Source organism: Rhinatrema bivittatum, chromosome 1 (genome assembly GCF_901001135.1).
Source record: "Rhinatrema bivittatum chromosome 1, aRhiBiv1.1, whole genome shotgun sequence".
Classification (NCBI taxonomy): Eukaryota; Metazoa; Chordata; class Amphibia; order Gymnophiona; family Rhinatrematidae; genus Rhinatrema; species Rhinatrema bivittatum.
The window spans coordinates 452,776,213-452,803,845 of record NC_042615.1 but is presented as its reverse complement, the minus strand read 5'-3'; the positions used below and the strand labels follow the sequence as shown (position 1 = coordinate 452,803,845).

At 40.3% G+C, this 27,633-nt stretch overlaps 1 long non-coding RNA gene across 1 annotated transcript in view; it reads left to right on the top strand.

Annotated features, from left to right (window-relative positions):
* Positions 1–4,908: 4,908 nt before the first annotated feature.
* The window catches only part of LOC115093514, a 1,236,544-nt gene continuing 1,213,819 nt past the window's right edge, over positions 4,909–27,633 (top strand). The window contains exon 1 of the long non-coding RNA XR_003857332.1: positions 4,909–5,090. This is a non-coding gene — a long non-coding RNA (uncharacterized LOC115093514). The remainder of the gene's footprint in view (positions 5,091–27,633) is intronic.

The window sequence follows — 27,633 nt, the reverse complement described above, 5'->3', positions numbered from 1 at the left end:
GAGTGAACTGCTGGAAATTGGATCTATTTTTTGAAATTGTCCACTATTAGAGACTGGATGATGGGCTTGATGGACCTCTGGTCTGACCAAGCATGGTATGTCTTATGTTCTTATTCTCTTATGTTGGGTTCTCTCATTGGTTACCTCCTCCTCTCTCTTTCTTACTTTCTCCATTTCCTCCACATCTAGCATAGCTCCTCTTGTTGCAGCAGCCTCCATTTGTCACCGCAAAGTATCCGTCCTGCCACATCCATATCCTTGATGCTAAAGAGGGAATCTGCTAGCCCTGAATCTGCAGGATTCTCACATCTTACCATCCACCTTCTATAAGTACTCTGTAGTTTTGGGACCAGGCCTGGCTTTAGACACAGCAGCATTGCCCTGAATGAGTAAAGGGATCCCAATGAGAACAGAGAATCAAGTGTGAGGCTCACCTCAATATTGACACCCTTGGGGCGGATTTTCAGAGCCCTGCTCGCCTAAATCCGCCCAAAACCGGGCGGATTTAGGCGAGCAGGGCCCTGCGCGCCGGGAAGCCTATTTTACATAGGCCTACCGGCGCGCGCAGAGCCCCAGGACTCGCGTAAGCCCCGGGGTTCTCCGAGGGGGGCGTTTCGGGGGCGTGTCGGGGGCGGGCCCGGCCGTCGCGGCGTTTTGGGGGCGTGTCGGCAGCGTTTTGGGGCGGGTACGGGGGCGTGGCTACGGCCCGGGGCGGTCCGGGGGCGTGGCCGCACCCTCCGTACCCGCCCCCAGGTCGCGGCCCGGTGCGCAAGAGGCCCGCTGGCGCGCGGGGATTTACGCCTCCCTCTGGGAGGCGTAAATCCCCCGACAAAGGTAAGGTGGGGGTTTAGACAGGGCCGGGCGGGTGGGTTAGGTAGGGGAAGGGAGGGGAAGGTGAGGGGAGGGCAAAGGAAAGTTCCCTCCAAGGCCGCTCCGATTTCGGAGCGGCCTTGGAGGGAACGGGGGTAGGCTGCGCGGCTCGGCGCTCACCGGCTATACAAAATCCATAGCCTTGCGCGCGCCGATCCAGGTTTTTAGCAGATACGCGCGGCTCCGCGCGTATCTACTAAAATCCAGCGTACTTTTGTTTGCGCCTGGAGCGCAAACAAAAGTAGGCTATTTCCGCTCCTTTTAAAATCCGCCCCCTTGCTTGTAGATAAAACAACCAATGGGAAAGCCTCAAAGTTCTTCAAAGTGTACTGTGTAATCAATCAAAATCATTGACTTCAAAGATGGTTTTAATGCCCAGGCTGCTGATTTGGGTTAAGATTAGGATCACCTGCAATCATCTCTGACCAAATATCCACATCCATAACAGCAGTGATCATCAGACTCATGCCACTCTTTATGACCTGTAGATCTGTTACGGGGTTAGGAGGGCACGGAAGGGAAAGGGGGGGGGGGCGGGATAAATGAACAGAAAACTCTTATTGAGCTGTCTGATCACATGTGAGCTTTTTGGTCTCGGGGGGCTCAAGAGTGTACGGCCCCTGGTGATGTGGTTGTATATGTTATTCTGTGTGCTCAATAAAAAATTGTTTAATCTAAAGCCTTGTATGGTCCATGCTATGGAGTTACATCACTTACATATTTTGGCCACTATAAAGCATGTTGGTAGTTATGCCTTTTCAACAATGTGTATGCTATAAATGAACATCTGGTTTAAGGCAGGTGTTACATTTTGTACTTTAGTAAGCTCACACTAAATAGCAAGTAAAGGAGAGCATACAGTTCCAGGCAGTTTCAAATGCACCATCAAAAGCCTCATTTATATGTGATGTCCCTCCATTTAAATGAGCATACAAGATCATTTTAGAATGTGCATGCTAAAATCTTCTGGCCCTAGTTTGGCATGCATGCTGGTATTGCTATTTTATTTTGTGCTAATTAGTTTGTGTATGATACCCTTTCATGGGATAGATGGCCCAGTTTTCACTAAGGGGGTCTACTTACTCAAGTATGTTAGTGTGTAAAATGCTCATTAAATGCCTATGTTAAAAAACATTAATTCACATTAACATTTTAACATGCATTATTGGCAATGCACACACTTGCATTATTGCTAAAGGAAACAAAAAAAAAATCCTACTGTAGGAAAAAATTAATGAGCTGAGCTGCATACAGATTAATGCAAATCAATTAAATTATATTAAATCAGATAATGCAAATTGTATTAGCATATGAAATTTGCATTAACCCTCCTGTTAATGCAAAAAAAGGGAAGAGTGTCAGGTCAGCCACTGCCATTTTAAAATTCAGAGCAAATAGGACCGGAGAGAGCAGCAAACAGTTCTTGCCAGCTTTCCACCGTAACATATGGCATAGGTACACGGGGAAAGACCTGGACAGAGAAAGAGGACCTCAAAGGATGAGAGTGTGAACATCAGACCTCGAGCTCCTTCTAAACTTAAGGGTGGAAAGAGAATATCAGAATTTGGAGCCTCTTTGGGGGAGTGGCTTCCTCATCCCAAAAGTGGAGCCTCTAGTCATGGTGGGGGAGGGGAATAGGTCTTGCATTGCCAAAGCTGGTAATAAAGATATATTACCAACTGGAATGCAGATGGGTTATTGCTGCCTATAATGTATGCACATTACCATCCAGACTAAATCAACTTACAAGGCCTTTTGTAAATATCATGTTAAAAGACCTGCACTGGACACATGTTGAAAATGTGCATTCATTATTTCTATTTACTCAATGTATGCAATGTCTTTCCATTCAAATGTTCAAGGTGATGTGCAATATAAAATAATTAAAATAACAAGATTAATAAAACAACATATTTAAATATAACACATTAATAATTCAATACCAATGTTCCCTCTCATTTTTTGTGGGCTGTGTGTGCAAATAAGTTCTCCATGTGCAATATTTTAGAAGCAGTGTACAAATGTGTACTATGCAGTGTCTTTTGAAAAACCATTCTCTTTCCCTTTTCTGTGTGTGCTGTTTTCCTCTGTGCACTTGTTTCATGACCTGCGTGTGCCCACAGCTTACAAGGAAGAATGCTCAATACAGCAAAATAAATCATGCAATACACCAAACAGCAGTGTAAATACAATAATAATAGCAATACAAATGCAAATAAAGCAAGTGAAAACTTAAGATCCTGTACATTTAAAAAGCTAAAACTTAAGAGAGTTAAATGCCAAAGAATGAGATTTAAGGCAAGCCTCCCTGGGAAGGAATTCGAGTGGAGGTGCTATACAAAGGAAGTTCTGCCCATGTATTTTTAACATGCTTTAGAAAATAGGTCCCAAACAGCGAACCAGCGGTTTAGGATACTTTGAGTCAAAGCGAGACAGAATAGTTCAAATGAAAACGGATCATTTGTGGCTGCAGTGGACCCAGTTTGTATTTCTTTGACTCTGTCTGGATGCAAATCTTTGCAAATTCACACTTGTATCTGAAGAATTTAAGCATCTGCACTTAAAAAAAAATCTGAATCTGCTAAAATTCATACAAATCTGAACCAGTCCCAGTAAATACTGTGTTTTGGAAAATAATATATTAGGGGGGACATTTTCAGACTTTCTGCTTATGGCAAAGTCCGTAGGTACTTTTCACCCATAAACTTTGTACCAGATTAAAAAAAAAAAGTGTTCCCATGCATTCCCTGTGGGTACAAAGTATCTGCAAACTTTTGCCCTTACTTTTGCTGCAGGTAAGTTTTCTGGGGTAAATGTCTGCAAACATGCTTTTCCGTTCCTGTCCAGTCCCCTCCCTTGGAAATGACTCCCTTAAAGGAGGCTGGCAGTAAGCAGACTTTTAACTGCATTGGGGGAGGGGGGTGGAAGGGCTGATTTTAGACAGCCAGTTTACCCAGGCAAATGATCCCATTTCACCCACCTAAATAACGGGACAGGGTTGAAGGAAACAAAGGCACATTTTGAAGCAATCAGTAACCTTATGCATGAGATTCATGGACCTCTGACATACATTATGAAGTACTGTGGACTTCTTTGCAAGTAACTTCTCACCTATGTTTCATTTCACTGATGGGGGAGGGGGACACGACACTATTCAGATCATCAGAACTATCCCAATATGTCTACCGGGTTCTTCTGACCAAACACATATATAATATACCACATGTGCGTTTAAAATCCGCCTCCTTCGAATCTCGGAAACTTTCTGCTTTCGGTAGCCTGGAGCCGCCTCACCCTCCCTTCCTCCTCCTCCTCCTCTGAGGCTCTGGTTCCCCTGCAGGAGGGAAAGTTACAGCCGCCGGAGCGGCACTAGGAGCTGCTCACGCACCGCTCCCCGGCTCCCTCTCTCTCTCTCTCTCCTTCGCTCGGGATCCGGGACTCCAGCCAGCCCGGGGAGGGGTAAGCACAGGACGAGGAGCGCAGACGAGCGCCTGCTGCCAGCCATCAAGTGGCTCATTAAGGAAATGCAGGTGTAGGGGGGCTGCCCGGGCTGCTGCTGCTGCTGGTGATGTGTGAGTGTGCGTGTGAGAAGCGGCTTTTCTTTCTCTCTCTCTCTCTCTCTCTCTCTCTCTCTCTCTCTCTCTCTCTCTCTCTCTCTCTCTCTCTCTCTCTCCCAGGCTTCTGACAGCGAGCGGCGGCGGCGGCAGCAGCAGCAGCAGCAGCGCGTGCTGCTTTCTGACAGCAGAATTGAGTCGCTCTCTGCCTCGCTCTCCCTGTTTTTTTTGTTTTGTGGTTGCCGTCCTGACTCTTGCTCCGCCGAGACACCTCTCACTCCTTCCCGCCCCCCCCTCCTCCCATCTCTGTCTTTTGTGACTACCGGCATCAGCGGGGGTGAGTTCAGGTACCGTACCTTGCTCTCCAGTAACTATTGCCAGATCTGGTTTTTTTTTTTTTTTTTGAATGGCACATGTGCCGGCTTTTGCACAAAGAAGGAAGGATTCGCGGAAAGGACGCTCAAACCAGAGACGAGAAACAACAACAAAAATATATGAGATGAAACGGCAAACCAGTCTTGCTGATGCACGTGTGCTCTTCCTCTGTCTTTCAGTTCTTCTTGGGCCTGTCCGTGTGGAATAGGACAGGATTCTTTCTCTGACTGGTAGGAGAAGAAAGCGGAGACTCCTCTGGGTTTTCACAGAGGTCCGAACTGGCTGCTTTAAGTAAGTAAATAATGTTGCTAATATAGTTGTCTATCCTGAGTAATTCTTTTGGTTGTTGCCTGGCACAAATTGGGCACCTTCTCGCAAGGAAACTTGAATAATTATTCTATACAACTTGAGTAGTTTCTAAATGCAAAGCTGGCTGCTAAACCTGTGATAGAAGGCGAAGGGTTACTATCAGGGGAGTTTAGGGAAGATTTTATGTGTGTCTGAGTTCACCATATTAATATTATGTTATCACGGTGTCCAGTTGTTGAGCACTTCTACATGGAAGATGGTTTTTTTGTTGTTGTTGTTTTTTTGTTTTTTAATATATATCAGTTCCTCTGACTGGCATGTTACTTATGATGCAATCCTGTATAGTTTTTGTTAATCTGTTTTTTGATTTCCCATTGACATGAAACCTAACTGGTACATTGTACGTTCATATACATACACTAGTCTTTATCTCTCATTATATAGATATAGATTTAGATATAGATATTCCAAATTTTTAGGTGAACAGTTCACTCCTGTCACTCCGCATATATATATTGTATACATGTGTATGTATATATATATATATATATATATATATATGTGTGTGTGTGTGTATATATATATATATATATGTATATATATATATATATATACATACATACATACAGGCACACACACATACACTCACGTGTGTGTATGTGTGTGCAAACACCTAGATATCCCACTACTAATTAAACTACAAGTACACAATGTATACTGTATGCTTGCAGTTTTAACGTATGCATATTTAAAAAAAATATGTTTAAAATGTACGATTTGCTATCAAATAAGGGCTACAATAATAAAGAACTGAAAATACATTTTAATCTCACCTGTAATAGGGATAGCACAGGACAGCTGTGGCATGGGTGCTGTAGTACCTGCTCAGTAATGGTAAGATTAAGGTGTCAATTAATAGCAAAGAACTGCATAGGAAACTTTTGCAAGCATTATCCCTTTTGGGACAGACATACTAAAGTCAGCAGTTCATGAGCAAAATCCAGAAAGCTAATACTCAGCAATAACCCAAAGGCTGACTGTGTCTAAAGTACAGCGTAAACACTGGAACAATAAACAGCCTTACTGTGGTAATGAATAATATTTGTTGAGGGTTTGTGGTAAGCAAACTAGAGGCTTTGTATCATGTTGAATGTATATAGAGTTTCTAAATATATTTTATATTAAGGCAGAGGAGGAGAATAATATATTGAATGTTGGCTGAAACTTTGTTATGATTTTACAGTTGGATCTTCAACTTAAATTTGTCAATTGTTGTTGCCCATGCATTAGGCACAGTGAATTAATTATATGAAAAGATCTTTATCTTCAATACACAGTAAGTCAGTAGCAGCTACAGGAGGACTGGTGTTATGTAGTAACTGTGGAAAGTTTTAATACTTACGTGTGAATCCTGTCTATAGATTGCTAAAATTCAGAATCAATAGACTGCATATGTATATCTTTCCAAGTAATTGTTAAATGACATTCCAGTCGAATTTCTTTGTAAACTTGTGAGTCAGAATACTTGTGAAATGGCACAATTTGACTGTTTTCTTCATGGAAAGTTTCTTTGTAAAGACCGGTTGCCTCCATTGACTATTTTTTAAAATATGTATCACTGTAGAGTTTTCAACCACAAATGCAATTAGTTTAACATCAAGGCTAATATTATAGAATATTTACTAGAGACACAAAATCAAGGATGTAGTTTCAAGTGTGTAGTCAAATAAATTGTATGGGTACTTACAGCCACTTACATGAAGACACAAGTTTCTTCTATAGTGCACGAGTGGCTTGGTTTGATATTAAGGGGATATTTTTCATTGCTAGTTTATGTGAATAAAAATTGCTGTTTGCCAGCTGTGTGAACTTGAAGTAGCACAATGTTAATGTATGCAGCGGATAGGATGGTTAATATTAATTTCTTCTTGAACAAGAAGTTCATTTTACTTTTTTAATATAACATTTTTATTGAGGTTTTAATAACAAAATCAAGCCAATAGGAACCCAAGATCCCATGCAAAGGGAAAAGTGAACACTCCAGGAACAAAAGGCTTACTTTTCAAAAGTGATATCTCTCTCATAGGGGTAACACTGCAATACAGCTCATTGTTGGTATAGTCACTCTACCAGGAACAATTCAAGACCTGCATTCAGCTGATTTACATACAAAAGGGATAGTTGGTCCAGGTGCGTCAGCCTTAGTGCCATGAAATCAGAGCAAATGTTGCATGTGACTTCAGATAGAACATGCGGTCTCTTACCTTAGATACACACTAGTCATACATTTTGGGTTTAATTAAGTTAAAACCCTCTTTTGATTTTAATAAGTTGGATCATAACTTTATAGGTGTAGGATAATTACTATGGAATAAGGTAGGCATTGGTATAAGACTTCAACATTTCTGATGGAAATGTACCACTCTGAAAACTAACTGGGCACAAATCGAACACTTGCTATAATTATGATTCAGTACTATGGGAAATGATCCAAGTCAAAGGCCCTGGAAGTGAACGCTTGTACCAAATATATTTCATCATTGGAGAACTTTTTTTTCATTCAGTTCCATAAGCTGGTCAAATCAGGATAACATTATTCAGAGCAGTGTAACATAAGATTTTAAATCACTTTTACTGTATGAGGTACAGGGTAGTTGGTTCTTAAACTTGTCATAAGAAAGTTGCTGCTATCAGCAGTACTGTGTTTTATTCTTCAATTGTTCTTGTTATTCAGATCAGATAATGGCCCGATGAAATACATAAGCAGTCTGCAGGGAATGAATGATTAATTCCTCTAACGTGTGCTTACTATAGGAGTTCTTACTAATAAGACATACCTGTATTTGCTTACAGTTGCATTTGTTGAAGGCAAATGTGCCTCTTTTCTTAGCACTGAATGCCTTGCTACTGTAAATGTTTGCTTGTTGATGGCCTAACATAGCATTCTGGCTTTTATTATTTCCAAAATAAGAATAATTGACTTTTGCCTTGTGTGCTTTATTTGCTCAAGATAGTAAACTATTAAGTCACCATGGTATGTACTACCAAAGAAAAAGAGAGAGGGGAATGGAGAGGGGAGCGAGGGATACCATAAATTCAAGATTGTTCTTCTTTCTGGAAATGTATTTTTAAAATATACACAATTCCTGTTCTATAGATATGTTTAAGTTGATATTTTATATTATGTGCTACACAAAGTACTTTTTGGAAGCAATTAAATGTCTAGAAGTAACAAAGAAAGAAAAATGATATGAAACTAAACATTGAGGAAACTAGAGACAGGATAATAAACTGGGAAAAGAAATTATTTAGATAAGCCAACTGGAAGAAGTGAGCTTTGTGCTTGGGCTGGAAGGGAATGAGCCTTGGCATCTTGATATTATTTTCTTATCAGTATATATCCTGTTTACATAAAGATCCAAAGCTAAACTTATTCATACATATTGTTTTGCAAGGTCCTGTCTGTAGACAGGAGGAGCGTCAAGAATTGTGTCTTCTTCCTTTTTTTGGAATACAACTTATATTGCTAATGGTGGCCTGTTTACATAAAGTTGAAATTATTGAAAAGATATTACTTGCCTCTGAGGACAGTTGCCAGACATTACCTGGGATTACAGCAATTGTGATGCACCATTTTTGCCACATTTGAAGTGATTTTTTAATCATCAAGGTAAACCAACTATTGCTCTACAATCTCTGTTTGTTAGACCTGTGTTGCTCGCCAGATCCACATGCAAAGTGGAAGAGGGACTGGGCAGCAGCTGGATGGGACTGCAGCGCCTGCTGATTGATCTGCTCAGTGCACGATGCTTCACCAGCATGGTTCTAAGCATCATGTGTACAGCGCTTATAATGAGTCTGTATGGCCAGTTTAATACTAACCAATAATTGCCTAAATGTAAGTCATATGAAAGGACTATTGATAACTGCAACCTGTGTTATTTTGCATGATAGACATAAATTGTTAGTACCAATTTAGTTTCTACCAGATTGGGTAAGCTTAAAAGTCTGAGACTTTGTCAAGAGTCTAGCCTGAGATCGGAAAAATGAACAAACATGGACAGAAATCATTGACGGTACAATATACTGCACATGTCTAAAAGTTCCTTTGACAAGTTAGAGAAGAGTGTTGAAATGTATCTTGATGGCTTGGTTAAGTTTTGATGTGTATAATCAGTGAAGGACTGCCAACGTACACTGACATGGAACTATACCTATTTTCTGTGCACTTCTGGCAGTGCTTTGTAGTGCTTTGTAGTAATCAACTCTTCTTGTTGGTACCTTTCATTGATTCAAGTGATAGAAATTCATCAGTCATACCTAATTTGCAGTTAACTCCTCTGACTGTGTATGTAGAAGCACTCGCCAAACCCACCCCAAGTTGAACGTGCTGGTAACATACAGAATAAAAGGTGTAGTTCTGAATTAGTGCGCATTACTCTATTGCATTCCACGTTACCAGACCCTCATTTCCATTAACTCCTCCCCAACTCCTTCGACTTGCATACTAACACGTGTTGTGATATTTAGCGCACACGTTAGGATCCTAGCGCATTTTGATGAATGACCAAGAGCCTGGTTTACAAAGGCTTTTCTCCCATTCTGTGTATTTGGGCAAAATGCTCAATAAACAAAGGCCCCAAGTTAACAGAGCGCAAACTGATTTGCCCGAGGAGTTACAGTAGGGTTTCAATGCTGGCTTTCCTGGTTCATAGGCTGCTACTCAAACCAGCAGGCTGCTTCTCCACTTAGTAGGGCAAGGGCTTTTGAGATTTCGCAGGCCTCTGGTTTGGATTCTACACACAAAACTATTCCCACTTCTCCATGGCCAACATAACTACAAGAGCTGTACTTGAGAGAAAACTGTTTAAGCTTTAGGGAATAAAGAAGATATGAAGTAGTTCTGATTTCTTTCTTTCTTTTTCTATCCCTCTAATCTTTCTGTCCCTGCCTTCTATTTTCTTGCCCTTCTCTCAATGATTCTCTCATACATCCTCTCTCTCTCTTGATTTGTTTTCCTCTCTTTCTCTCTCTCCTGGCCTTACTTTCCCATCCTTCACAGGCGGTATCTGTGATACACATGAGAGAATTATTCATGGCATTCTGGTTATAATTCTTCTTACTGAAAAACACTGATATTTGTGAATTCATTTCAAGCTTCAGTCACTCAAATAATCTTTTGCTTCTGGGGGTAAATATTGTACAATACCCAAATATTAACTCTTGTAAAAGCAGAAGTTTGACACCCATAACCATATGTTCTAATACTAAGGTATTCTGCACCCTAAGAGACTGAACTAGGAGGCAAATAATAGCATGACCCCCACCGACTCTGATGCTAATTCTTGATTCATATTGCACGAAGACTTGCTGCTGCTGGTGCATGTTGGCCATATTCTGTTGCCATGTTTCAGCAATGGCTTTTAAATGTTGCTCACACAAATGATAGGTACAAGAAACTGTAGCTTTTTGCAGGTGATTAATATGTTATCTCTATTGCATGCTGATTCCTACTGAGCAAGCAGAAAAAAGTTCTTAAAAGTTTAGCTAGTTGATCTTGGTAAGCTAGAAAATATCCTACATGTCTTCCATTAACATCAATAACTTCTCAAGATTATGCTGAATTGCTGACTTATTTGTCCCTTTACACAATCTCTTTTTGGTAGCTATAAGAGATCTGGCTAGAAAAACCTGTGATCTGGGCAAAGAGGGAATCCCTCTCTTACCAGAGGCCTATGAAGCCTTCACATCTTTGTCCTCCTGCTATGGCAGTGCTGGAGGGATATTTTCCCATGGACCCCTTTTTCTAATCCCTTCATTGCTTGTACGGAGAGTGAAAAAAGATAACAATTGTGCAGGGGAGAGGGGTTGTGCAGAAAATGAAGGTTGACTAAGGGATGATTGAAGTGATTGGGATATTACAGAAATCCATCCATCCATTCCTTAGCCACACAGATTACTTAAGTGGCGTCATACTCCTGTGGAGGAACAGCATCTGGGTCACAGGCACATCAGTCTGATTTACCAAGGATTGCAAGAAGTTAGACATGACATGGCATATTTGAACATATAATGTTCTTCTTCTTTATAATTGAACTATTTGGTTTAATCTAGTGTGCTTTCATTCAGCCTTATATGTATCATCCATAATGTATCACTGATTTCTTTATTGTACAACTCCATGGCTCTTGCAAAGTTTCCTTTTGCTTTCTGGAGGCATGTGTGGAAGAAGGTGAAGTTCTTAATGCCAGTTGTTTCCTCAATGTAATGTTGCTTTTCTAAGTGCTTACCTGCCCTGAAAAAGGTCAGTATAAGCTATGGTTGAATGTAAGCAATGATTTTGACACCTCTGAACGTTCAGTATGTGTTTTACAATATAGTTCTTTCTTAACTAATTCTATTGGTAAACATAATATTCCTGATTCCACTCCATGAAAACATAATGACAGCATATAAATATAAATCCACTCATCCACTTTGCCCAGGAATCCTGGTTGTTAAGGATATATCCCTACTGATAGCCATAGAAGCTTAATTATTTGTAGGATATCATTCCTTACCCAAATTAGTCTTTGTTTCCATGCTGTCTATTTCTATGGTCTCAAAAATCCTTGACAGATGAACATACAAATTCCCCTTCTTAATCCAACAATTAGCAACATCCCAGCCCCACCACCACCACCACCCTACACTAGGTAAAAATAGGTCAGGCTTCCTTAACCTGCCCCTTCTCTTCTTCTTATTACCTCCTACATTGCCTCTATTTTTGAAGGCGTGAAGGCCAACCTTCCAATCTTATTCCTACCACTGACCTGACCTGACACCTGTCTAAATCTTCTTGAATTCTGCTACTGTACTAGATTTCACCATCTGGTTATCCCAGACAACTACCACTGTTCTCATCTGCACTTTCCTCTCTCTTACTTCATATCATAACGTTTTGTCTTTGAAATCCTTTTACTATGGAAAATGTCTCCTTCCTGTAATTTATTGAAGCCTGCCTATTAAAATATCTTTTTAACATCAACCCTTTCTCTTCTTTCTACCAGTTAATACACTTTGAGTGTGCTAAGCCTTTGTGAAGGGTTTGTATTGCAAACTTTTTCTCTTACAAGGAAGGATATGAATCCTGTTTGTGGCCCCTGTCTGATTTTGTTCAGAAATAGTGTGGTGGGTGACCATCTCTTATAAGTTACCTGGAAAAATGGTTTCCCATGAAGTTCAATAATTCCTGTCATCTCATCCGAATATTTGGCTATTCCGATCCATCTCATGTTTTTCTTTCTCTTGACTCATCCACCTCCTTTCCTCCTGTAGCTTTCATGTTCTCCTCAAACCAGCTAAAATGTCCTCCAGCACCTCCTAAAGACACAGGAAATAGTTTTTGGGGCCCTCAAACCAAACTTTATAAATAGGGACCTTCATTTTCAGTTTTATTTTAGATTTCCCAGGAATTTACCATTATTTATTATAATGAACAAAAACAGGAGAAACATGATTTTTGTTAGCTATAACAAACACTGATAAATTCTTGGGGGAGGGGGGGGGGAATTAAATATAAAAGGAAAACAAACATCCCAAAGAATAGAACATAATTGTCTGAAATTTTCACATTTGGACAAACTTCATTCTTGCTAGTATCCCAAGATTTTCATGAAATTACTAGAGCTAAGCATTGTAGTTGCCGTGTAATTCCTTGTGGATATGTAGAAATAAAGGTCAAGATACGCATTGTAGGTGATACCTTTTCATTGGACTAACTTAATAGGTCCCTTTATCATGTCAGTGAGTTAGCAGCGGTTAGACTGGTTTTCTGCACTATTTATCCCAAGTGTCACAGTGCTGTTTCTTCATGGACCTGATTAAAGGAGGATAATTCTTGAAAGCTAGTCACAAGTGTATTAAATTAGTCTAACAAAAAAGGAGTCACCTACTTCTTGTTTGTTGACCCTTATGTCTACATAAAATTATTTCAAATTCCTCTTTATTCCCACGCAGCCTGTTTTACAAAGACTGAGTCACTCAGTACTGGCAGATCTCCCACTGTTTCTAGGATGCCTAAAAAACCCAGCCAGCAGCAAGGCAACAGTTAGAGATTTGTCAACATGACAAAACTTAAATATAGTGGCATAAGACATGTAGACATAGACAATGATTGTCATCACTTCTGGAATGGTTCTCTCGCTCCTCTAGTTAAGGGCCTCAGTGGCATTGCCAGAGTTTAAGATGAAGTAGCAGCAAAACTTACTGCCTCACTTTCAACTATGGAAAGCTGTATAGTAAGTGGGAATTCTATAGATTGACATCTAGCATTTACTAGTGTTACAATGATTGTGGCTTAATATTTGTTGTGAATTAACAAAAGTTCATGAATATCCAGCCAGAGCCTAGGCTGCCTCTGGCCTTTCTGACTGCACACGGTGCCACAGTCAGTCTAAAGAGCTGATGTATTAAGCTTTATTTCCATGCCCACAGAAAGGGGAAAAAAGCCTTAGTATTTTAGGTATGAAGTGTAGAAATGGAAATAAATACTTGAAATGTGCTTCTAACTTAAAAGGAATCTCTATCATAGGGCCTTATTCAAATACACTTTTCCTCAGTCTCTGTCTGTGGAAACTATTTTTATTGAGTAAGGCCCATAGCTGGCTAAGGGGGTTATTTTCTAATAAAGCGTTATCACGTGTGTTAGAGCACCTAACGCACACGATAAGGGCATATTGCATGCGAAAAGGGCCTTTTCGCATGTGATATAATGCAAATTAGGGGGAGGAGCCGGGGTGGGGCGGGGGCGGAGTCGGAATTGGCTTGCTTCGCTGCCGGCGATAATGTTACTAACATTATCGTCGGCAGTAGCGCGCTGAATAGCACCACCTTTCACAGTGGCGCTATTTGGTGTGAAAGCCGGCAGCCGGCACATCGCCATGGTGCGAAGGCTGCAGACTTTCGCAGGTCCACCCCCCTTCGATCCCCCACCCCCTGTTTTCGCAGGATTCATCATTCTGCGACGAATGATGAAGCCTGGCCTAATATATAAGAGAGAAAAAAAACAGAAGCTTACGCATCCTGATTTGACACAAGGTTCTGCTCTGGACTCCTAAATGCTTGGACAGCAAGCAGCATCCGTGCTCTACAGCTAATGCATAAGTATTAGCTACATTATATCAGGATGAATTATGAGGATAGGTTACAATATAAAATAATATTTAATGGGAGAGAAATGGAAAATGAGAAGAAATCTAAATAAAAAGGTATTTCCTGGGTAAAAAGATATGATCATTTCAATTTCTTGAAGTTGTAGTAATATGCTTGTTCAATACGAAAGTTAAAAACTTGCATACAATGAGCAATCATACCAGAGCATTGGCCTACATTCTACTCTGGTAAGAAATTTGTGTACACTTTCTATTTAATTTAATGCAAATATCCATTTCACAACCATAAAAGTCACTAAAAAGACTACTGAACCCATAGAAAAGAATGATGTTTTCTACTCATGACCAGGACAAAGAAGTTAGTACAATTGCTCTGGATATTTGGGAGCAACATATTATCACTACACTGTTTGCATCATTATCTAGCATGAGATGGTGACTGAAGGAAGACAAAGAATCCATCCATCTATCCAAACACCAATATTATTTTAAAGGATAATTTCTTCTTATTATCATGACTTTAAAATTTCAAACAAATTTAAAAAATGCATTTATGGATGGATCCAAAGGATTAAACATAAACCTGTCCATTGACATTCAGTTCTCTTTTTTTTCTGCTTCTTAAAATGTATATTTTATTGTGCTTAAGAATTTGCTTTTTACTTTATACTCTCTTAACAGGATATGCTACTATCTCATTCATGAAATTCATCTACTTTTTTTTAGAAAGAAAAGTGATTTTTTTTTCTCCAGTACAGCTTTCATTGTATCTGCCAGGGTATTGGCAGATAAGGCTGAAACCAGCTGAGAGGCTCGACACTTGTATGTTTGTCAGGGAGTGAGCAATGGCTTATTAGTAGGTTTTCAAAAAAGCATAATAAGGCATGTATCCAATCCATAACAACACACATTTCACCTTTTTGACCTAAAAATTGTAAAGATTTCCATATTATTCTTGGAGTAATATGAAAGAGAAGAATTTAACATTTTCTCTGACAATGTTTCTGATGTAAGAATGGTTTCAGTTATTGGCATGATGAATATGGAATTGAATATGGAATATGATGGCATTGAATTAAATCTGATAATGCGGAAGTGGAATTTGTCTTTTGGGGAGAGTAGTAATAACACTCTAAACATAATTACACTTTAAGGTTAACTTTCTGGCAGACACTACCAATTCTTTGATAATTGCCAGCAATGCATTACTAATGTATTCAGTGGAGTCTATACTATAGATCTAGCTGGTTTTCAATAAGACAGCAAACTTGTTGCAATACATAAGGTTAGAGCTGCTTTTATAGATGCAACTGATGAGACAAATAAGGGCTCTACTTTTTCTATAATCATAAAGATCAATGCCGGGACATGTTCAAGAAACTGACTTTTTAAAGTTTTACTAAACTTGCTATTGCCTTGCACCACCACCATCTATAACACCAGCAATTGAATATGTGGTTATTCCACTGATATATCAACTAAATAAAGACCCACCAAAAAAACAGATAAGAATAATATCTCAAAACCACAATATACTATATTCTCATTTCATGTACCACATTGTAATGTTCCACACTTTCTGTATGTGCTGTTTATCTTTAGTTCTTACTATGATGTTCGAATTCTGTTCCAATAAAAATTCTTTAAATATAAAAATAAATGTGTGATGTTGAATTGTGAATATCACACATTAATTTAATCATAGGTCAGTCATACATTTTTTGTAATTCTAAACCTGTATGTTTTTAAACCATCCCCGAGATTCATCAAAATGTGTTAGTAATGCATGGATAACGCTCACTATAAGAAAAATGGGTGTGTTAGGATAATGTTATAATTACCGCACCATGCGATAACATACTGCTTTGCATCAGTAGTACGGTAAACTTTTTGCACCCTGTGATAATTCCTTTTTTGCATCTTACGAAGGGAGAGAGATGAGAAAGTGTGAGAGAGAGAGAGACTATCTACAAGGCCTTCATAGTAGTAAAATATATCTCTATAGGAGGGCCATCTAATAGCGCGAGGTGAGATGTTGGTGGTGGTTTAGGGTGTAGGGGCCAGTTTTTCATTTGTCAAATCTTTACCAAGGTATACTATGCTGTCTCACTCCACATGAAATACTGGCCCCTAAACCCTAAACCACCACCAAAACCTCACCTCAAGCTATTAGATGGCCCTCCTATAGGCATATAAATAGTTGAACACTGTGAGGCTTCCCCAGAGTCTCTCTCTCTCTCTCTCAGCCCAGAAATGTTCAAATTGCAAATCTAAAAATTTATCGTGAATTGCGTTACAGCCATTTTGGGCATATTGCTCAGCTTTACACACGGAAAAAAGGTGTAATTATTTCTGGCATTAAAACCGTGTCATAGCATATGTTATGCTATTGCATGGTGTGAAATTGCCCCTCATTTTAATAATTCCTGCCCAAACTTATCCCGCCCCTTCCAGAATTTTGCTTCTGTGCCATACAATAGCGTTATTATCACATGCGCTATGGTGTTAACGCACGTGTTAACACGTTATCGCTTGCGTTAACACCATTATGCATTTTGATGAACGACCCTGTAAGCTATCCTGGATATTCAGCAGGATAAATATCCCATTGAATATCCTCAATTAATGTTATCCCTCTACCTTTTACCTAATAACATATAAACCTAACTGGCTATCTTTGGCAATCGCGGGTTAGGTTTCAGTTATCCAGCCTCATGTGACCAGATACTTTAATCTTAACCGGCTATATTCAAAAGAATATAGCCAGTTAAGAGGCATTGTAGCAGGTGCATATTGGCCTATCGGGGCTTTGGGCATTCCCTGGTGGGCTGGTCACCCCAATCTCATGGTTAGTACTAGTCATCACAGTGGCCCCAAGCCTGCAGAGCAACTGCAACAAGTATCAGCCCTGCAGAAATTGTTCTCAGACATCAGGAGCCTCCCACAAGGCTGTCCACTCACTCTTACCCATGGTGGCAGCTGCTCTCTCAATCATTCTTGGCAGTGGCCACAGCTTCTCTTATGCATACCCTATCAGCAGCGGTGGCTCCTCTCACAAACATCCCTCAGCAGCAGCAGCTCCTCTCACAAACCTTCTTCAGTGACGGTGGCTTCTCTCACAATCCCTTTCAGCAATGGTGACAGGAAACAGTTGGGCCACCTATCACCCTGGCTTTGTTCTGTCCAGTAAGAAGCAGCCACCAGATCTCCTGCTGATGCTTTGAGACATCCTACTGCTTTCTTTTCCACTGCCTCTCTCCTTCTTGGCCTTGTAGCCTGCCCGTCCCCCAAACCAAGGAACACCACCTCCTAGAACAGCAGCAGGCCATTTTTGGGTCAATAGCTCTCTCCAGTCTCAGCTACTGCAGTGATATTTGTAGTCTTGGCCGGGGCTACATTTTCTTTTCTTAAGCCCCAGAGAAAGCCAGAAGCATGGATTACTTCTGATCCCCCATCCTCTGAAGTAGGTAGGCAGTCCAGACCTTGGTGAACAATAAAATCAGCAGACTGTGTAGCACATAGTTAATGGGAATACTCTGAAGTTTGGGCAAGTATACAGAAAAAGTGGAGGTAAGCTACAGTCACAGAAAAGGAAGGGTGAGCCAGGAGAAAGTGTCTATGTAGTATAGTGTAACCTAGTAAATGATGGCAGATAAAGACTAAAATGGTCCATCTAATCTGTCCAGCATGACAGTAGTAGTAGTGTAACTGCCACTTCAGGCAGGTTACCCCCAAGCAGAAATGCACATTTTAGGTGTAATAGAAAAATTGCCCCATTTCTTCAATTCCATTCTCTAGCCAGCAGGGATCCTCGGTGTTTGTCCCATGCCCTTTTGAATTCCATTACTAGTCTTTTCTTCACCACGTCTTCTGGGATGGCATTTCATAAACACAACATCCTTGTCATGAAGAAATATTTCCTGACATTGTTCTTGAGGCTTCCTCTTTGGAGTTTCATATCATGACCCCTAGTTTTACAACTTTCTTTCCATCAGAAAAGATGTGATTGTTATGCATCATTAATTCCTTTTAAGTATTTGAAAGTCTATATCATATCTACCCTGTCTCTTCTCTCTTGCAGTGTATTCATATTAAAGTCCTTCAGTCTCATCTCATGGATTTCCATACAGACCCCACACCATTTCGCTTGCCTTTCTCTGGACTGCTTCCATTCTGTCCTTATCCTTTTTGAGATGAGGTCTCCAGAACTGAATACAGTATTTTTATTCAGGTGAGACCTCACCAAGGATCTATACAGTAGCAATTATCTCCTTTTTCCTGCTGGTTATTCCTTTTTCAATGCAGCCTAGAATCCCTCTAGCCTTAGCCACTACTATGTCAACATTGCTTTGATACCTTCAGATAATCAGATACTATCACCCCAAGATCTCTCTCCTAGTACATGCACATCAGTCTTTGAACCTCCATTACATACAATTTCTTTTGACAGTGGTATTCCAAAATTATGATTCTGCATCTCTTGGCATTGAATCCCAACTGCCAAACCTTCAACCACTCCTCAAGCTTTATTAAGTCACATCTTATTCTCTCTATTCCTTCAGGTGTGTCCACTCTGTTACAGATCTTATTGTCATCAGCAAAAAAGACACATTTTACCTTCTAAGCCCTCTGCAATATCAATCACAAAGATATTGAACAGAACCAGTCCTAGAATTGATCCTTGAGGAACTTTACTTATCACTCTTCTTTCTACGGAATAGGTTCCATTTACTATTGCTCAGCTCACTGATGTCTATCAGTTAGCCAATTTGTAATCCATTGCACCATCTTGGGATATACTCCCAGGTTTCTCATTTTATTTATGAGCCTCCTATGCTGGACTATATTAAAAGCCTTGCTGAAATCCAAGTAAACCACATCGTGTGCTCTTCCTTGATCTAATTCTCTAGTCACACCCATATAAACAAAAAAACAAAAAAAATCAGGCTTGTTTGACAGGAACTTCCTCTGGTAAAATGTTGTCTCAGATCCTGTAAACCTTTGAATTATAGATAGCTCATTATCCTTTCCTTTAGCAATCTTTCCATTACTTTTCCCACCACTGAGGAAAGGCCAACTAGTCTATAGTTTCCAGTATCTTCTCTGCTACCACTTTTGTGAAGTGGGATCACAACTGCTCTTCTCAAGTCCTGTGGCACTACTCCTGCATCCAAGGATCTATTGAAAAGATCTTTCAGTGGACCCGCCAGTACTTCTCAGACCTTTCTAATTATCCTGGGATGTATCTCATCTGGCCCCATGGCCATGCCCATTTTCAGTTTTCTTAGTCCCGCCCAAAAACTCTTTTGTGAAAATGGGGATATATCTCCTCACTTTCATCTGTACTCTTGCTAGTCAGCAATGGTCCTTCTCCAATGTCTTCTTTAGTGAAAACGTATTTATTAAATATTTATTCATCTTCCTTCACACCTTGCTCCTTGTCTCCTTTCAATCTTACAGTGCCACCTCTAGTCTTCCTCCTTTCTTAGATGTATCTGAAAAAAATGTTTTGTCACCATGCTCCATCTCTTTGGCAATCTTTTCATCCACTCTAGCTTTTGCAATTCTAATTTCTTTCCTCATTTCCTTCAACTGCACCAGATATTTTTCTGTCTTCCTTTTTTTAAATTTCCTTTGCACTTATTGAATTCTGATCTTTTTGCCTTTATTTTCTGAGCCAACTTCTTAGAGAATCATATCAATTTCATTTTTCTCTTGCGTTTATTTACTTTTCTTACATAAAGATTTGTTGCCTTTGTTATTGCTTCTTTAATGTGGACCACTGTTCCACTTATCACTCTTCTTTCTTCGGAATAGGTTCCATTTACTATTGCTCAGCTCACTGATGTCTATCAGTTAGCCAATTTGTAATCCATTGCACCATCTTGGGATATACTCCCAGGTTTCTCATTTTATTTATGAGCCTCCTATGCTGGACTATATTAAAAGCCTTGCTGAAATCCAAGTAAACCACATCGTGTGCTCTTCCTTGATCTAATTCCTTGATCTAATGTCCTCGCAGCCTTCTAGCTCCTTCTCTAAGACTATTGCTATTTTACCAAAGTCCATGTTTTTGAAGTCCAGGGCCTTGATCTTCATGTGACTTTCCTCCCTTTGGGCTTTTATATCAATCCATGCTGTCTGATGACCAGTGTGGCAACCTCTTATGTTCTTATGATGATCATTGGTGCTTAGATGGGCACCTACCCAGACTTTGAGATACTGTCTCTATTTATGAGCACCAGATCCAGTATCGCTCCTTCCTTCATGGGTTCCATCATTATTTGTCTGAACATAGCCCCTTGAAGGACATCCACAGTCTCTCTACTTCTTGCAAATTTTGCAGGAAGCATACTCTAGTCCTTATCAGGCAGATTAAAATCTCCAAGCAATACATCTCCCTTCTCACCTTTTGGATATCTTAAAAAAGATCTCCATCCTGCTTTATGTCTCATTTGGAGGTCTGTAGACCAAACCTGTGCAAGTGTAAATGTCATCTTTTTATAAGATAGCCCACAATGCTATTTCCTTTCCCCATGCCATGCCCCATGGTTTTGATATAAAGAGCTACTCCTCCCCCATTTCTGTCACCTCTATCCTTTCTGAATAGGTTATTGCTCGGTATAGCTGTATCTCATTCATGAGACTCACTGAACCATGTTTCTATAATAACAACAATATCCCAGTCTGCCTCCACCATTAGAGCCTACAGGTATGGAATTTTATTGCTCAGACTAAGTGCATTTGTGATCACAGCTCTCCAGATTTTCTCACTTGGCCAGAGGGGCGGGGAGGGGTGGATGGGGGTGGGCTAGGACAGCGCCATTTTGAACTGTCCCAATGACTTGCGCGCCGGCAGCTGGCTGGCGTGCTCAACTTACTTCAGCTCTGGGCCTGAAGTAAGTTCTGAAACAAAAATAAAGGATAGACGGGAAATATTTAGGGGCTGGGGTGGCGAGGGGAAGAGGTAGGAAGAGTAGGGTTAGGGATAGGAAAGTTCCCTACCAGTCCGCTCCTTAATTGGAATGGACTGGGAGGGAAATGGGGAAGGCCCGATTGTGTCGCGCATAATTTACTAATATTCACCCCCCCCTACGCACATTGCCTGCACGTGCACGGGGCCAACGGATTTTTTAACATGTGCGCGCATGTTATAACTTCAGCACGTCCATGTGCTTGCTCCTTTTAAAATCTACCCCTTAATCTATAATCCACACATTTTTCCCTTTTGTCTTAATTAAATTAAAACATTCTCTCTCCCTCAAAAAAAGCACAGAATAAGGCAAATATAGACACATTTTTTACTTAGCCCCAGATAATTTGAAAAACAAAGATATTCTCTTAAAGGGAAATTTTAAAAGAACCATGCAGGTGTCCATGTGTGCACGGTTTCCAGCATGCGCACATGGGCGTGCCAATTTTATAACATGCATGTGCTGATGTACACATTTTATAAAATCCGCTACCCGCACGCACATGCGCACCTGATTTTATATCGGTGTACACATGCATTTGTGAATGCTGACTCGTGCACACAAGAGGGGGGGGGGGTGATTTTGGAACATGCACATGGCGACATGATGCGGCCTTTCCCCAGGTCCCTCCCAGTCCGCTCCAAATAAGAAAAGGACTGGGAGAGATCTTCTTAAACCCCCTATGTACCCTGCCTGACTTTTCTCCTATCCTCCGGAGCCCCTAAAACCCCTCTAACTAGTTTTGGTTTTTTTTCACATACTTACCTGCTTTCCGAAACACCTGTAACTTGTGCGGGCCAGCCGGCTGCCGGCACTCGCTTCACTGGGACTGTGCCTTATGGCACTGTCCCGGTCAGCAATGGTCTGCCCACGCTCCAACCATACCCCTCCACGGCCCTTCCCTGCCCTCCCTCCCCCTTTTTGCTTTGCCGGTTCTTCCGCACGAGCTGGGAGATATGCGCGTGGCCGCAGGCCTTTAAAAATTCCTGCAGCGCGTGCGGCCCGGCCACGCTCATATCTCCCAGTTTTTACGCTCACGCCGGTCTTTGAAAACCGGGCTGTTAACTTCAGAAGCCTCTTCTCCACAGGATGACTTGCAAAGAAATGGCTTAGACGTGCTAGAAATAACTAGCCTTAATGCTATTTAATTGCTAGAATCATCCCCTCTAAAGAGATAAGGCTGGTAACAAAGGTTTGGTTTTTTTTGTTCCCCTTTCTTTATTTTTTTAAATTAAAAGAAAACAGGCATAGGTGGCTGGACTGAGCTCTGAAAGGTGCAACTGGCTATGGAATCAGTAAATCTCAAGGCTAGATTCTGTAGCAACTTGTCTGAAATTCTATGACAATTGCATTATATATTTGCATAGATTTGCATACGAAATAATACATATTTTCATTTTATGTCATAATATTTCATGTTTCTAATATTTCTTGTAGGTCTGGTTAACTAGCCTCCCTTGTACCCTACTAACCCCAACCCTTAAAACCGCACTAACTTCCCCTTTTTTAAATTTATCTACTTACCCCTAGCCCATAGCAGAAGCAAGTTACGCGGTTGCTGGCATGCGCTAGGCTGTGTAACTGGCTGCATGGAGCAGTCCCAGCCCGCCCATGCCCTGCCTATACCACACCCACACCCCACCCCTTTTTCGACAAATCATTTTTTAACCGCATACTGGGAGATAAACGCGTGGCCGTGAGCCTCTTATAATCCATGCAGTGCGCGTGTGTGCGAGTCACACACACATCTCCCGGTTTTGCCGCACACAGCCCTTTTAAAATCTACCTTCAAATTTGAGTGGTGTGTCTCCAGAAAAGGGTATTTGTGTGTTTGCGTATGTATGCATGTGAGAAACACTGCTGTGGCTACTACTAATACTGTGAAGGCTACTGCAGTGCTTCTCCACCCAGTCCTGGTGCCACACCTAACCAGTCAGGTTTTCATGCTATCCCTAATGAATATGCATGGAATAGATTTGTATAGTGTATGCAAATCTATCTCATGCATATTCATTGGGGATATCCTGAAACCTGATTGGCTAAGTGTGCCCCAAGGACTGGGTTGAGAAGCACTGGGTTACAGCAATATTTGAAAAGAGGTCAACAATCAAGTAGTAGATGATAACAAATGAATTAATATAAACAACCATGCTACTTTATTCATCTGTTTTGGTGCTTACTATTATAAAGGTATTGTTTTATTTCGTGGGGAGGTATAGCAAATTACAGCAAAAGCAAAATACATGTTTCTGTGTCAGTTTCCCTTCAAAAGTGTTATGAGAATTAAAAAGATATATTGGCCAAATGAATAGTCCCTTGTTTTCTTTTAATAACTCTCCAATCTCAAAGTACTTTGGAAAAAAAACAAAGAAATCAAAAAATGAAGTCAGACTTGCTTAGTTGCTTGTGTATTAGCTACATTCAGCACTTTACCTTGATCAGAAACATTTATTGTCACTGATATTGATTTCAGTGTCTCGGTATTGGCACAAACATCGATGCATGTAGCGACTGTATTGATTTTTATAGCAAAGAGTTACAGGGCAGCTATACAGACAGACACTGAATCTTGGTATTCATCCGTTACTATGGACAAGAGCACTAGGGGTCAGATTTGTTTTAGGCAAAAGTAGGACCAAAAAGTGTCAAAAATCTTAAAGCTAGTTTACATGTATAATTTTGAAGCTGTGAATCTATCACATAATGCTTTATTTTCGGTTTTGCTTCAGGAAAGCAAAGACGTATAAAAAAAAAAAAAAATTGAATCTACACCATGTAAATATGTATTTAAGTTTATCAAAGAAGCAACCGTTCATGCTGATCGACTCTTCTTTATGTTTAGAATTGTAATTATCTATCCTTTTCTTCCAACAACCATGTTTGATTTCCCTGTTTTAATGTACCTTTTCTCTTCATATGTTAATTGGTTTCCCCTTGTTTATTGTAAACCGGTACGATAAGACCTTGTCTTGAGCATCGGTATATTAAAAGAACGTAAATAAATAAATAATAAATAAAAATACAAACAGAATCTTCTATAGATTGTGCATGTGCTATGGGACATTTTCCTGAATATGCTTAATTTTCAAATCAGATAAAAGTCCTAAAATACTTTTTTGCATATGTTCATATTTCCCTTATATTTTTTCAATAGAATGGTTTTTTTTTTCCCTTTACAAAGATACTAGAAATTACATCCTTGGGACAAAGATATGTCACTGCAAAATTGCGCAAGAAATTTAATGCAGACTATTGCATTTATTTTCTTTGCTCAGTGTTTACCTCAGACTGAATGCTGGCCCTGTGTAAAAATTTCAAAGTGAAATAGTGTCCTGATAGAAATACCTATTGCTGATTTTGGAACAATGACTCAGGTGATCGATCTGGGTTCAGTTTCCAGCTCAGGTTGTCCAATCCCCAGGTCAGCAGAGGCTGGAGATGCTGCAAAGGCAGAAGTCACAGTGCCTGTAGAGGAGGGAGTCATAGCCATTATGCAACAGCTACACCTAGTGGCTAGATTTAGGACTCATGAGTGCAGGATCCTGAAAGGAGCACTAGTGCATGACCCCTAGCCAAGGGTTGTCACTGCTATGACGGGATAAAAATTAAATTGAGAGGGGATATGAAATAGGGGAAAAAAAGGTATCCTTGGGTAGTTGTACATAAAAGTTCATGGCATCGGATTCCAGCCCTGATTTCAACTGAGCTGGAATCCTACAGGAGTAGGAGGAAACTACCAGGTCAAGAGAAAAAAAAAAAGAAATATATAATGCAAATCACAGTAATCTGCTAAGCATGGAAAACAGCTTTCTCTTACTACTTTTGCTAAATGAGTTGACAGGCCTTTATAGATACCCCTACATGCAATCCATGGGATTCAATTTAATTCAGTCTCTCACTTACAAAACTGGTCATTCCTTAGATTTAGTTTTTCACTCCGGGTCTACTCACATTGCATGCAAATCTCTCTCATGTATATTCATTATGGATATCCTGAAAACCTGACTGGCTAGGTGTGTCCTGATGACTGAGTTGAGAACTTCTGCTCTAGAGGTAGAAGAGTACCCTGGTTCTTTGAGGAAATTCACAATTTAGCATGAGTGGGCCATCACTGGTAGAAAGCTAACTCAGGGATGGTAACTTTTAAAGAGACGCGCGGGCGTACATGTGCACGCGTTCATCAGCCCGCACCCAAGGATGCGGCCAATTTATAACATACGCATGTATAAAAAAAGACTGACTGTGCGTACATGTGCGCACACATTTAAGTGGGCGTGCGCCTATGAATGCATATGCTGCTTCTACCGCGAAAGTGGGGTGATTTTAGCAGACACATGGACTTCCAACTCCCCCCCCCCCTAATAGTCTCCTGTTTCCCCAGTTGGCCCCTACCTTTAAAACCCTGCTGATCTATCGTTTTTTATTTTACTTCTTACACATCCTCCTTAGGAGAGGTAAAGTTATGCGGCAGGGGACCCCAGCGCGCGCCTGGGCTCATTAGTACCGGTATTTACGCACAAATTTGAAGTTGAAATCCAGGAAGGCCCATGCCCTGCCCAGACCATGCCCAAGCCCTGCTCCTGTATTGAATCTTTTCATTTGTGCGCAGAGCAGGAGATATGTGTGTACACAGGCACCTTTTAAAATCCACTCAGCGTGTGCCGGCCCGACATATTCGCTTATCTCCTGGTTTTGGCCTGCGCCAGGCTTTTAAAATTCACCTTATAGAGAGCAGAATGTGAGAAACTTTCTAGTTTTCATAATAAGGTTACCGTATTGTAGTCGTGAAGAAAATCAAGTTTTTTGTTAAAATACTCATAGCCTTAAACTTTCCTAACTTTCGTGCTGCAAGTAGTTAAAGATTTGATACCTCACTTACCTATAACAGAAGTTGTGGATGTGACAGCCGTATTCATTAAAATGGTTTTTGTCAGAATTATTTCAAATATGATTTTAACAAGTAGGGCTGCTTTAATAGCGATAATTATATTCACTCAGAGACAACTGCATTCAAAGCTTTAGAAAATATCAGGATAGATGCATTTCAGGAAGTCAGCCATCAGGACACAATCTGTACTATTCAGAATGTAAAATTTACTGCATGCCGATCTTATTTGTGTTGTTTTTATCTAATCAAAGATGTGAGTGAACGTTTAATGGATTTAGTTAAACTTATAATCAATACTTCACCGAGGGAAGTCACTTTTTTGTGCATTAAAAAAAAGCAATAATTCTGCCATTCTTAAAAAAAGAACACGTTTGATCCTAGAATGTTAGAGCATTAAAGACCAGTATCCAATGTTCAGTTTTTAAGTAAAGTGATAAAAAAAAAAACATGATGGTCAGGCAACTGCAAAATTTGCTTTTTGGAACACTTTTTTTTTAGTTGTTTTTCAGTTAGGATTTAGATCCATTTAGGGCATGGAAGCAGCTCTTGTGGTTCTGGTAGATGTTCTATGGAAAGAGAAAGTTGAATGGAACGATTTGCTTTTTCTTCTCTCAGATTTGAAACCAGCATTCAATACGCGATCATGGCATTTTAAGTCTGGATTCCCCATTCTTACGCAGAATTGTGAATCTAGCGAAAACAGGGGGTGGGGGGGCGGGCCTGCGAAAGCCGGCAGCCATCCCACCACCGCAGTGTTATCGCTGCCGGCTTTAGCACCCAATAGTGCTGCTACTGGCGATGATAATGGTGCTTACCTTATCGCCACCAGCGAAGACATTGCAGTGTCCGCCTCCTTGCCACTCTGCCCCCGGCAAGCTATCGCATGCGATAAGCAATAGAAAATGACCCCTTTAATTAGCTGATTATTTTACTTCTAGGTGTAGGGACGGGGGTCAGCTTTACAATGGTTTTGATCATTTTTAGATAATAGATTTCAAAGGATAATAGATAATAGATTTCAAAAGGATAAAACAGAAAGGTTCTCATATCTAATAGATCATATCAGGTTTTTATCAACAATTCATACTCTAAAATGTATCCACTCGAAACAAGAGTACCCCAGGGCTCTGCCCTATCGGCTACTTTATTCAATGTATACATGTTGCCTCTTTTCAGCTACTTTCGGGTCTGCAGCTCAATTATTATATCTGTGCAGACGATATTCAAATCATTATACCAATAAATGACTCTATCGAAAAACCTTCAAAATTGCTAATATTTATCTAAATATCATTAGACAATTACTAAAACAAATACAACTTAGTCTCACTTGTGAAAAAACAGAAATTATGTTGTTAGAATGTAAACTAACGCCATCCGATCAATGCAAAGTTTTCAACATGGAAAATGTTACCATTTCTTTAGGGAATAAAATTAGAGAGGCATTTGGCTTGACCCTGAATTTACACTAAAAAAAAACCACATTTCTACAAAGATACAAGAAGGATATC